At 31.2% G+C, this 12777-nt stretch overlaps 2 long non-coding RNA genes across 2 annotated transcripts; both read left to right on the top strand.

Annotated features, from left to right (window-relative positions):
* The first annotated feature begins 3510 nt into the window (after positions 1-3510).
* On the top strand, positions 3511-4267 carry LOC145323269 (uncharacterized). Its single transcript, XR_013880905.1, has 2 exons — positions 3511-3595; positions 4054-4267. It is a non-coding gene; the product is annotated as an uncharacterized LOC145323269 (long non-coding RNA).
* A 308-nt stretch (positions 4268-4575) lies between these two features.
* On the top strand, positions 4576-5705 carry LOC145323268 (uncharacterized). Its single transcript, XR_013880904.1, has 2 exons — positions 4576-4802; positions 5517-5705. It is a non-coding gene; the product is annotated as an uncharacterized LOC145323268 (long non-coding RNA).
* The last annotated feature ends 7072 nt before the right edge of the window (positions 5706-12777 follow it).

Here is a 12777-nt window from a genome sequence, read left to right as displayed (position 1 = left end):
CACATGTATAAGAAAAATTCCTGTTCCCTTAATCCCTGGGTTACACATGTATAAGAAAAATTCCTGTTCCCTTAATCCCTGGGTTACACATGTGTAAGAAAAATTCCTGTTCCCTTAATCCCTGGGTTACACATGTATAAGAAAAATTCCTGTTCCCTTAATCCCTGGGTTACACATGTATAAGAAAAATTCCTGTTCCCTTAATCCCTGGGTTACACATGTATAAGAAAAATTCCTGTTCCCTTAATCCCTGGGTTACACATGTATAAGAAAAATTCCTGTTCCCTTAATCCCTGGGTTACACATGTGTAAGAAAAATTCCTGTTCCCTTAATCCCTGGGTTACACATGTATAAGAAAAATTCCTGTTCCTTTAATCCCTGGGTTACACATGTATAAGAAAAATTCCTGTTCCCTTAATCCCTGGGTTACACATGTATAAGAAAAATTCCTGTTCCCTTAATCCCTAGGTTACACATGTATAAGAAAAATTCCTGTTCCCTTAATCCCTGGGTTACACATGTATAAGAAAAATTCCTGTTCCCTTAATCCCTGGGTTACACATGTGTAAGAAAAATTCCTGTTCCCTTAATCCCTGGGTTACACATGTATAAGAAAAATTCCTGTTCCCTTAATCCCTGGGTTACACATGTATAAGAAAAATTCCTGTTCCCTTAATCCCTGGGTTACACATGTGTAAGAAAAATTCCTGTTCCCTTAATCCCTGGGTTACACATGTATAAGAAAAATTCCTGTTCCCTTAATCCCTGGGCTACACATGTATAAGCAAAAAGTTGATGTGTGTCGTGATAAAAAGTTATGTAAGAATGTAAGTAAGAGTATAATAGGAATTTTGTAAAATAATAGTTATTTCTTTCATCGTATTATAAACAGCTTTCCGCGGATATAGAATGTACAATTATAATGTACATTTTTTATTTTGTACATTTTTATATTCGTAGAAAGCTGGATATAATACGATGCTAGACATAGTATTTTCGTTTGGATGAGATCCGGTTCGTATCCACCGGATTCGAATGAATACGAGAAAATAAATTAAATTATTCAAAGGATATGTATAAAAGCTGTACAAAAACTAATTTAAAAAGGTGTTTGAAAAATGTTGTGAATTTAAGGAACACAGTAATAGTGTCTGACTGATTATGACGTAAAAAAAAAATTTAGCCAATGAGAGGCCACTATAAATTTTACCATTGGTCAATAACGGCCTCTCATTGGCTAATTTTTTTTTTGTTACGTCATAATCAGTCAGACACTATTACTGTGTTCGAATTTAAGTTAATTTAATCTGATAAGATGTAAGGAAATTTCTACTCGCTTGAAAAATACAATATAAAATGTTGTTAAAAACATAATTTAGCTTGATGATCCAACATTTTAGGCTACCGTTGAAGATTATGGGTATGATGTCATGAATATATCCATTGCTCGAGATTAATGGATTTAGAATATATGTGGATATTATGGCAGGGAAAATTGTCGTCTATATAGGTAGCTACATCATTTATTGGTAAGTTCGTTCATCCAGTAGAAGGGGTAAATGGGTTGGAAGAGAGAATCAATATTTTAGCCCGCTTCTAGGTTTGCTTTGCTATCTAATATGATATTCTATATATATTCATTACTCTAGATTGGAGGCAAAACTTATTGTGGAACAAGAACGAGTCACACAGTTGGCGGCAGATAAAATGAAAGCTGAGGAGGAAATAAAGAACCTAAAAATTTATGTGAAGAATAATTTGGAAATAAGTACAAGGTAAGCTAACATTATATCATAATTCTATTGCCAGTTATCAGTATGTCTTTGAAACAGATTGATATCCGCCGGATCAGAACCGGTTCTCAGCCATACTGAAAAAAATTATATACACCATCGTATTACAGACAATTTTCCAAGAATATTAAAATGAAAATCATAAAAATGATACTAGCCTCTGGAGCTAACAAAACTTGTTTTAATCTTATAATTGTTCATTTTTGGTAAATTATAACATTTGAAAATTTCTCCCTATAATGTGAAGCATATGACTATACTTATATGATAAGGCAGCTATCTTTTAGGTTATAGCTAGCTTCAGGCAAATAGTGTCATCAAAATATTTCGTTGCTCGTATTATTAGAATGGATCGTATATAACAATAGATAAACAAGATGGTTTGTCTGCTAGGAACCCTATTTTAATTTTGACGGATTAACCATCTATATCTTGCATATCTATTGTTTTTATCATTGTTATTTTGGCTACAATGTAATGTTTATATTGATATGACCTCATTTTAGATTAAGAGCCGATGTAAAATTGAAAAACATTGAAATCTGTAATCTGAGTCAAAATATCACAATATTATCTAAAAACAATCAATTATTAAAAGCACAAATAGATAACTCTGCAGGAGCAGATACTAAAAGGGTTCCTACAAACCTGCGCCAAGTTCTCAGCGAGTTTAAACAGTTAGCAAGTGATAATATTAGTCAAGCAGAATACGTGAAAACAATTACTAATAATATAATTACTAAAAATGATCAAATAAACAGAGAGAATGAATTAGTTAACAATAAAAATCAATTCTTAAAGGGAAAAAACCTTCTTGAAAACCTGAACAATATTAAAGATGAAGCCAAAACACTAATAAATGCAAGTATAGAAACTAAAAAAATAGTTGAAGAAACAGCAAATAAGGCCTTTTCTTTAAAAAGTGCCTTCAGAGAAAAATGGGTAGTAAATAAGAGGCCAAGAATTGTTATAGATAATGAATTAAAAGAAAATTCAATTCTTGTCAAAGATTTAAAGCAAGCCTTACAAGAAAATGAAAAAGAAATTTTGAAACTGAAAACGGAAGTTAAAGAAAAAGAAAAAATAATTGAAGAGCTGAAAATTAAGATTAAACCAGGTACTAATCTAAAAACATATATTTTGTTCCATTAATATTTTTCTAAGAATTTAAAGAGATATTTATACTTTGATGTTTTTAATACGATTGGCTAATTTAAAAAAAGGATTAAAACACCCATAAGTAGCGAAGCTAAAATACATGGAATTTAATTGACTTGAGTTGTGATAACAAAGAATAGAAAAATAATTAATATGCCATAATCGAAACAAATCCCCAAAAAGTAAGGTTAATGTCTTTTGAAGCATTATATATAATCTTCACTAAAGATTAATCTGTCCATCTTCAAAATCATGTTTTCGATTGACTGACGGACGGACGGACTAACAAAATGAATTATAGAGTAGCCTCATTACTAAAAATTGTGCAGTGCTGTCGATGGGGCCTATATCCTATTATATAAAGTAGTAAGGATTTTTATATGTAGATTAGGGATTTGATATCTACTGAACTGATGGTTTTAAGCTATTTTTTTACTCTTCAATCACTACTCCTTCGAATACAGAGCCGCTGGTTATGCATATAATGCTTTAATTCGCATATGGATTGAAAAGGAACTTTATTTGATTGTATATATTTTTAGAATCAACAGCTTTGTCAATCAGCCAAGAGTGCCTTACATGTAAATTCACCACAATGACCACAGATTTATGGCTGATCAAAAAGTTTGGTGCATTTTTCAAGGTATGATTAATTATAATAGGGTTTTAGCTGGGAGGGGGGAGGGATATTGGAAAGTAAATAATACTGATCCTCAAAGTTTTATAAAAAAACATTATCTCAGTATTGGCTTAAAAACTCTGGATACTTGGATATGAAATCTTAATTGGTTGGTACCAATTAGCAGAGTCCAAAAAAAATCATACATAATTAAACCTTCGGTAATATCCTCTTGGAATTTTATTTTCAATTTTGAAAATTTGACTTCTTCCCCCCCCCCCTCTACAGAACGATGAACTCTGGCTGCAGCGCTCGGCTCCCTAGACTATAACCAAACCTAACCTAAAATAGTTGGTTACTCAAATTTTCAAGAGGAGAACGCCAAACCTTCTTTTATATGCACGTTAATTAGTTATTACTTGTATATTATAAATAAATACATTTGATTTGATAAACAATGTTTGAGAACTATTTTATTTTAGGAAAAATTGTTAATAATGAAAAACTATCTGGTAGAAGTTGAGGTAATTTTGAACCAGATGAATTCTGGTGTCTGGATAAAATGGGGAAATCTTGATGTTGGTTGTGATAAAATACAGGAAAAGTAATTTGTTTTACCTACTTACCCCTGAATTAAAATTTGAGTCTTTAGATTGTTTTCTGCTATTTTTCTTCCCAATATTTCTATCCCTTAGATTAAAGATACCCTAAATGCTTTGGGCGCAGCTGCTAGTTATATATGAATAATATAAGAATAGTTATTTATAGCCTCGTATTTCACGGATATTAAAATGAAAAATTGTAAGATTAAAATCAGTTTTATTAGACCGGGTATTAATTTTATGATTTTTTATTATAATATTCATAGAAAATTGTCTGTGATACTATTCTAAATCTGATTTTTCAGTATGGCTGAAAACCAGTTCTAATCCAGTGGATATTAATCGGTTTGAAGCCATAATGGAAAAGTTTTTTTTCCTTCTTTGATGTTAATATATAAAATATTACTTTCACAAGGTGTTAGTAAAGGACATAGAGAAGCAGAGAAAAAATACACAAACACTGGTGGAAAATATTCTTGGGTGTAATGTCAACATTACAAAAGACCAAAAATCAGTGGAAAATGCCGCGCCACCTGCTGAGGAGATGGAGAATGATGTACCTGCTGTGAAGATGGAGAATGGTGTACCAGAAAATCAGATAATTATCCATGCTGTTTTTAGTCTAAAAGGTCTTTTTTTATCCTATATTATAAATTAATGAGGTTTTTTTTGTCTTAAGCATTAAATTTCAATAAATACTGAACTTATTGAGTTCGCAATTTTAAAGAATCTTTGCATAGTTTTAGGGAAGATGATTAAAGTCCTTCCACGATAGAACAGCCAATGAAAGGCCAGTATACACTGTAATTGACCAATGGTAAAATTTATCCTGGCTTCTCATTGGTTATTCTATCGTATGACGTCATAATCCGTTGAGGGACTTCAATCATCTTCAGTTTTAGGCTTTTTTAGGATTAACTTTTAGGATGGTTTAGGCTTTTTTCTGTTTCCTGTTTTTTTCTATCGCTTCGAAAACAAATCAATTACATGCTGGAGGCGCATCTGCTAGTAAAAAATAATAAAGATATTTCAACAAGCCCAATCATTTATGAGCTGTAATTAAATCAACATAAACCTGTAGATATAAAAGATATCAATGAACACTCTTCTGAAATTATTGTTGGTATTTAAGTGCATCTTAATGTGCGGCTGCAGGTTTTCTGCGAATAAAATCGTTACCATAAAAACTCTGCTTAATCAAGAGGAATAAAATTAATTTTTGAACAATTCAGTCTTTTTGTTTATAACACTGAATGATTTAATCAGTCAACAAACAAGTTATATTAACTATTTTCTAATTATAGGTTAGATAAATCACACAAAAATAAGTTTTATTTTTTAAGATGAAGTCGTTAGCTCATTCAAGCGGCAAGATAATCCCGAAAATAAAAGAAAACTAGAGAGACCTAAAAAGAATATAGATAAACCCGAAAATAAAAGAAGGCCAGGCAGACCTAAAAAGAACTTGGATAAAGCAGCTAACCATCAGTCCAAAGATTTACTTTAGGTAAAAAAAAATAACAATAAACACAGTAAAAAAACACGAGACAGTGTAAAGTGGCACTAAAAATGACGTCATACAATAAATTTGACCAATGAGAGGCCTGTGTACACTGTAATTGACTAATGGTAAAATTTATACTGGCCTCTCATTTGTTATTTTATTTTCTGACGTCATTTTTTTGGTGCCACTTTACGCTGTCTCAAAAAAACAGTTAAGAATTCACTAATATTTATGCCTAAACAAGACCCTATGTTAGATAAATTTGCATAGAAAAATATTGAATGCCCAACTAACATTATTGTCAGAAGATGCGCTACTAAGAGTTTTGTATTTTGTTGAAATTCCTTGATATTTACGCCTGTCTTGAAATGAATTAGAACAAAGTTGAGTAAGACCAACCACAGGACTAATACGTGTTTTGTGATCTTAACAAAGCGTTATCAGAATAAATAAAATATAAGATTAATTCCTGTTTTGTTAGCCCTGTGGGGGTAAAGGCCCTGGCCAACAAAACAGATATTAGTTTACCAATGCAAATTTTATCATCCGTGGATAATTATCAATAGTTTGATATAAAACATGATTTTTCAGTAGGGCTTGGAACCGGTACTAATCCAGCAGAAATTGACTGGATTCGTAGCAATACAGAAAACTTCTTTTAACATAAATTTATATAATTCATCAATAGTCTTTTGTATTATTCAGTTCAATTACATATTTAATATTTTTTCAGGATAAAACGAGAGAAAATTAATCAACAAACAATTTTATTATATTTTACATTATTTATTTAATAAATAATCAGTATATATATTGTTAATATTATTTTATGAATTAAGATTGAGTACTTCTGTAACAAGTTTGTCTATTCTGTTGTGCACCTAAAACAAGGATAATAATTTCAATATTAGCGCATGTACCATCAATACTTATGACTTAATTGGATGTTTTTAAGTACACTGATATAGTGATGCTCGCAGCTGGCTAAAAAAGATACCCCCACCCCATCTACCAACTTTACCCCATCCCCTACCCTCCGAACAAACCAATAATATGAGTCCCATATTAGCCAGATAAATTAACGAGAAATTTTTCCCTGGCAATATATCTACGTATATCCTATATCCATTGCATCCCAGCATCTACTAAAGTGGTTTTGTTTCTTTAGAAAGGTCGCATTGACATGTCGTTAATTTTCAATACGTCTTTTTTGTGACGTATTTAAAGAAAATGACTTATTAATGTGGCCTGTTTTTTATTTGTCATTATTTTTCTTAAAAAAAGAAATTACAAATTAATGCCTGATTAAATATAAAAATTAAGGTTGTTTCAATACGTCATTTTGTATTTTTTCCACATATTAATATATATTGTATAATTACACATTCATGTCACAGTAAATAAAATAAATAATGTGGAATCAATACGTCCTTAATTTGTAATAAGTCATCTTTATTAATTAAATAATTTATTAATATATTTCATAGAATATACATATTAATGTTACAGTAAATGAAATAAATAATGTGGCATTTATACGTCCTTATTGTGTAATGTGTCATCTTGATTAGTTAAATAATTTTCAAGAAAATTTAGGAAATAAGGAAGAGTTCAGAAAAAATTCTGACATAATTATTTTTAAATTCTTTTTTCTTCTTAAAAACTAAAAGTTTGTAACATAAAAATAATATCAAGAAATCTATTATTTTTATTTTTGAAGTTAAATTTGTTTTATGAAAAGACAAAAATAACTTCTGAACTATGTCAGACCACTGATCATCATATAAATATTATTTTAGTATTTAGTCATAGTTAAACCCCTCAAACAAACATTACAATTTATTAATCTGTGTAAAGAATAAGATTTACTCAATAATAGAACTTCATTCGTAAATGTGATGAGAGAATGAGTTAAATGAATTTTAAAAATATTTTTCCTTCTCTTGTTGCATAATTTCGAAAGGAGATCATAATCGACGACAAATCATGAATTTAAGTTTTACAATGTTGAGGTAAGAAGTTAGCTTAAACAACTTTGGGGACTTTAATGAATTTCAATTGGTTTTATAACTTTAAAGGTAAGAGTTCTATTTTATATCAATCCTATTATATTAATTAGTAAACGTTTTTTGTCTGTCCCAAAGGATCTCGCTAACCGCTGAACCGATATTGTTCTCTTTTACAGTAAAGCTTCTTATAGGTCCTGGGAAGGTTTTTAACTATCTTTTGGGAGGATTCTACACCCCCCTCCCCCCCAAAAAATATTTTTTAAAACTCTTTTGAAACTCAAATTTAAAATGGGATAAGGTTAACTTTTCCCCCTCCTACCAGTGCCCCTAGAGGCTACTAACCAATCTGTTCCATGATATTTTGTCTGTTGGTCGGTTGGTTAGGCAATAAAAGGCAGAAATTTAGAAATATATAAAAAAAAAGATTTTCTCGTTTTCTGATTAAGAGTGAGGTCTTATTTTTTTCCTGTGTACATTTCTCAAATTCAAGCATCTAGATTAATTGCAATTGTTATTAAAATAATCCATTTTTATTTAACTCAAATCAATTTCTAATTATTAATTAATTCTAATGATTTAATTAAAAAAATATTTATTTGATTCAATAAGATAATTGTTTAATATTAAATCTAATATTTTATTGATACACATTAAATACCAATTTTGGCGGCCATATTGTTTTTTTTGACGTTTTACAGTAAAAAATGACGTTTTGATATGTCTTTATTTAAAATAATATGTCATTTAATATTTTTGTTATTTATATTTTTTAGTGACGTTTTTTCAGAGTTAAGGCCGCATTTTTAGGATTTAATAAAATTTAAATTATATTGTTAGTTTGGCGGCCATCTTGTTTTTCTGGACGTTTTAAAGGAAAAATTGACGTTTTAATGCGCCGTTATTTAAGATAACATGTCATTAAATTCAAAATATTGTTATTATTTATATTTTTTTTGTGACGTTTTTTTAAAGATAACGACGTATTTTTGGTACACAAAACGTCCTTTAAAAAAATATGAAACGTCATTTGTATAGTAATAAAAAAGTTACGTCATTAAGGACGTATTAATGCGACATGTTTCTTAAAATAATGCAATAAAAGTATATGCTGGGATGGGCCAATAAACAATTTCAATAAATTTAAATATAGTAAAAACTAGGGTTGGGCCGGATATCCGGTGTGGCCGGATATCCGGCCATTTTCAATATCCGGCCGGATACCGGATATTGAAACTATCCGGCCGGATATCCGGCAATATAATCTTTTATATTTTACAACAAAAATCTCTGTTTTTTTTTAATCTTCAATGGCTTTAATTTTCTTATTATTGAAGCTAGAAAAATAATTTTTTCTGAATATGTTTATGTTTATGTAAATTTTATATTAGAAATCTCAAAACATAAACTTTGGCGGTGGCAGCAGTACTTGGCAGCTGCCAGCCGCAAACCGACGGTTGGCAGGTAAACGGCAACAGATTTTATGAAATTGTAATATGTCATGAAGATATATAAAAAGCCTAAGTTTAAAATTTGAAATCTTCAAGTAAAAATTTGCGGTCACAGGAACCGTTTAAAGATATCTGGAGACCTGGAGGTTCAGGACTTGCAGGATTATACCTGGAACCTGAAATTGACTTGAACACCTATATTACATATGAGGATGTACGACTATAGGATATTTTAGTATTAGATAACATGAAATGCTTTGTTTAAGTAAAAAAATAGTTTTACTTTTTACCTAAATGACCTTACCAGATTTGCTGGTATCCTGTGCCCGCCAGGAAGGAGGTATTAAAAAAATTTCAACTCTCAGTTATGTGTCATATCCATATTTCGAAAGCCACTCAGTAATAGCCCTCTACCTTTTATACACAGAAAATGGGATAGAAAAAAATCAGAGGGGGGGGGGGAGGCATTCAACGCCACCTCTCCGCCAATCCTCCAACCGTTAGAGATTGATATTACAGATTGAGAGTAGTAATAGTTAATTAGATTTATTTACTAAGCTTTTTTTGTCTGTAGCAAAGGATCTTGCTAACTGCTGAACTGATATGGTTCTCCTTTAGAGTGAAGCTTCTTATAAGTCCCAGGGTGGTTTTAGGCTGTTTAATTTTTGTAAAAAAGTCGTTGTAAGGTTTTAAGTTTTTTTTCTGCACTTTCATGTCCATGGGAATAGTTCCTTTCGTGGCAACGCCCCTTAAGGAGCAATTATTCGTATTTTCACAGTAGCGTATCTCCTATTTCTAGCCCCTCGCGGGGGACTCTAACCTTGCGGGGCCAATTGCCTTACCCTGCGGGGAAATCACCTTACCAAATATAACCTAACCTAACCTAACCTAAAATAACCTATTAAAAGCAATTTAAAAAATAAAACGAATCGCCCCTTAAGGTGCGTTGCCACGAAAGGGACTATATCCTTTTTTGATACTTTAATATGTAGTAATTTGGCCGGTTATCCGGCCGGATATCCGGTAATTTGGCCGGATAACCGGATATTTGCCGGATATCCGGTGTTGGCCGGATACCGGATATCCGGCATTTGTAATTAGCCGGATATCCGGTATCCGGCCAAAAAAATATCCGGCCCAACCCTAGTAAAAAACAGCCCAAAACCTTTCTTGGACCTGTATGAAAAATTGTTTTCGAGTTCTGTGCGGACACACAAAAAAACAGACAGGCATCGTATTACTTTTATAGATAGGTATATCTAATAATATATTTATACCTGTATATGTAGAACTAGATGATAGAAACCCAGGAGTAGATACTATATTATTTTCAGAATCTATACATACTTCATCCGAAGGTATCTAATCTACCTAAAATGAATATACTATGAGATAAGTCCATAAGATAAGTCTATGGACGATTAATTGATGTACAACCCTAATTTTGATAAATTAATAACTCTTTCTGTAGATTACTTTTGGTAGAAAAGTGTGGACACTGCTATTTTGTACCAAATAATGATTAGTTGAAAGTACCCAAAGATTCTAGCCATACCTCAGTGAAATACTCTATTGAGTAAAGCATGCGAAAAATTATTTTATTTTTTTTGGACAAAACTAAGGAGAAGTGGTTTAGTAGAAGGACAAATAAATGAACAGGGCTTGCTTGTTAATCAAAATTACCCAGAGCATTGTTTGTCAGAATTTTGGTTCCTGTCGATATTGGGACTATTTCCAATTGAATCAATTCATATACTAGTAGTATTTATGTCGACTTTACGGTATTAAATAAGTTGTAAAAGCTGGCATAATAATTATGCTGACATAAATTTAATGTTAATAAAAAATAATGTTTTATACGTACTGTAGCTCATAGCTCACTAGCTGTTGATGCAAAGAAATCTTATCACCGCCAGATTTGTTTCCAAAAGTCACCAAAACATTCTGAAAGACAAACAACAACAAGCAAATAATTGTTAAAAACAAAGCATTTCTATTATAAGGGTCTGTCTGTACGTCCGTCTGTAACGAATAGCTCCTTTGAGTTATCCTGAAGATTTCAAACTTTGCATGATGATTCTATTTCAGTGTAATTTTTTAAAATTTGTCTTACCAATTATTATGATATGCTGTACTTTTTCATAAAGAATCTTCCATATTAAAACTTTATTACTTACCTTATCCCGTAGAGCTATATGGCTGGTAAATAGGGCAGAATGTGAAATAACCTACAGAGGGATTTTATTAGAGTGTAATTCTTTAATATTTGTTATACCAATTATTATGATGTGCTGTACTTTTTCATAAAGAAACTTACATGTTAAAACTTTATTTCTTACCTTATCCTGTAGAGCTATAGTTGGTAAAACTTGCTTATAAAACTTATAAAAATGGAGGGAATCTTTTTATTGTTCTTAGTTAATGCTAGAAGTTGGTTAACCCCATTCGCCTCTCTTGGGCTAAGATACTAGAAGCTAGAAACAATGTTTGTTTGTCTGTCTGTTTGTTTGTAGCGAAGGATCTCGCTAACCGCTGAACCGATCGGATTCTCCTTTACAGGGTAGCTTTTCATAGGTCCCGGGAAGGTTTATAACTATTTTCTTATAACTTGTCTTTTTAAAACTAAAATTAAAATAGTGGGGTCGACTTCCCCCCCCCCAAATAAAAAAATTCCCATCCCAAAGAAATTTTTTTTTCCATTTTTCTTTTAAATCTAAAATACGAAAAATTGGTTTGATCAACCCTCTTGGGGAAAAGCCCCTAGAGGCTAGGGGCGTAGCCGAGAGTTTGTTTATAATATACCAAGATTATAGTTGTAATTTTTACAATTTATTTTGTTATTCACACAACCTTTCAAAAGTTACTTATACCCCTTTCTAGGACCTATGAGAAGCTACATTGTAAAGTACAACCATGTCGGTTCATTGGTTATTGAGATCTTCCTGTAACAGTTTGGTACGGTTTAGAAATCTTAGAAACTCTATAATCATTATCATTTTTTTACTTCGAAATTCACACAAAGCTGAAATAATGGACCCAGAACTTCATTTTTGGGTTCATTCATTTATAGTTAGGGTGCTGGGTTTAGATAGTGTGCAGCTCATACCAATAACGAAATTAATTCGGAAAAAAATCACGAAACCTATAAGTGTTTTTCAGCTGTCGGTGGGGGGCAACACATCGTAAAATTGACGACCTCTCCATTTGCCCCCCAAATATCATTTTAGATTTAATTCCCTTGTTGGTTATACCTTATTCCTGGATAGTGTGCTTGTCAAAATTCCAAAAAAGGGGCTTTTCTGGGACAGTATAATGTCCATAAACAGTATTCTGTACTTACGCAATTTTACAACACTATGTACATTTTATTTAGACTTAAAAATCAATATTTTGCTTGTTAAGTTATGACACTCCACAATTATTTATGTTCGTTTGTTCTACCATCTGATTTAGAGATTCGCTTTTATGGATGTTTTTTGGTTAATTTTTAGAAGCATTTAAACTTTTTACCTTTTTAGCTGAAAAGATAAGGTAACTTCATGTACGATATTTAAATTAGAAAGCAGTAATATTATGAAATGAATAAAAATAAATTATTAAATAAGAAGAAAAAAGAATAAAATGAATAATATACAATACATTG

The sequence above is a fragment of the Acartia tonsa genome, chromosome 6 (assembly GCF_053477335.1).
Source record: "Acartia tonsa isolate MP-2025a chromosome 6, ASM5347733v1, whole genome shotgun sequence".
Taxonomy (NCBI): domain Eukaryota; kingdom Metazoa; phylum Arthropoda; class Copepoda; order Calanoida; family Acartiidae; genus Acartia; species Acartia tonsa.
The sequence above is the reverse complement of the archived record's forward strand: the minus strand, read 5'-3'. Positions and strand labels throughout refer to the sequence as shown.